Genomic DNA, 1,294 nt, shown 5'->3' with positions numbered 1-1,294 from the left:
CCCCTCCTGGCAGCCTCCCCTGGGCCGCTCGGCGGGCCCGACTCCCCCGGCCCCGCCACACACCTGGAGCCCGGGCTCTCAGGACCAGGCGAGGGCGGCCAAGGAGGGGCCCGGTGCCCACTCAGGAAGGAGGCGCCGTAGCCGGCACCCTCACCCCGGGGACCACGGAGCCTCCTCCTGCGTCTCCGGCTGGCTCTCAGCCGGGCCCTCTGGCTGCCAGGTGGGTCTGTTTGTAGGCGAGCACCCTGTGGGCACAGCTGTAACTTGCCTGCCGCAGGTGTGAGTCATTTTCTCCAGCGCCCTCTGCAAGGCGTGCTCTCACCACCCTCCTCATCCACCGAGCCCTGCCTCTCGTCGTCCCTGAACTCAAGCCTGGCTGCCCCCGCGCGGGGCAGCCCGTGTCCCGGCTGTGTAACCTGAGCTCCGACGTCTAATCCCGTGCCTCCTGGCATGGCCACTTTGTCACATGCACCTATTCCACCTGCCCAGCTGGACTGGAAGCCCCTTGAGGGAACAGGAAACCACGGGCAGGGCAAGCACAGCCCTGGGGTCACGCAGACCTAGCCTCAAATGCCGCCTCTGCCTCCTACTAGCTGCGTGACCTCAAGCAATTTCCTCAGCTCCTCCAGGCCTCAGTTCCCCACCTGGAAAATGGGGACAATGCAGAGCTTACCATCCCGTTGTGCAGATCGCTCTTCTGTAGGCAAGTACACACGCACGTGGGGGGGAGCAAAATTTATTTATTAAAAACGTGTGTATTCATTATTTGTTTGTTTTGTTTTGCTTTGAGCAGGAGTCTCACTCTGTCGCCCAGGTTGGAGTGCTCACAGCCACCCCAGCATCGACCTGCTGGGCTCTGATGATCCTTCCGCCTCAGCCTTCCGAGGAGCCAGAACTACAGGCACGCTACCGCACCCAGCCAAATTTCGTTTTATCATAGAAACAAGGTCGTGCCAAGTTACCCGGGCTGGTCTCGAATAAACCACGGGCTCAGGCAATCCACTCTCCTTGGCCTCCCAAAGTGCGGGGATTACAGGCTGAGCCACTGAGCCCGGCCATGTATTTATTCTTATGTGTTTAAACTCCAGTCACCTTCAAGTACTCTCTGTTTGATCTAATACTCCTATAGAGACACTTTTTCCACCGCACAAAACAGTTTTTGAACCTGTGATTTTGATGCCTTTTAGTGCTTCTGCCATTTTTATTTGTTTCACTTCTACATCAGCAACACGTTTCCCTTTGAGACTTTTTTCATCCAAGAAAACAAAACGAAGTCACTCGGGGCAAGATCGGG

Source organism: Carlito syrichta, unplaced genomic scaffold (assembly GCF_000164805.1).
Source record: "Carlito syrichta isolate Samal-C Ts95f unplaced genomic scaffold, Tarsius_syrichta-2.0.1 Scaffold306946, whole genome shotgun sequence".
Classification (NCBI taxonomy): domain Eukaryota; kingdom Metazoa; phylum Chordata; class Mammalia; order Primates; family Tarsiidae; genus Carlito; species Carlito syrichta.
The sequence above is the reverse complement of the archived record's forward strand: the minus strand, read 5'-3'. Positions refer to the sequence as shown.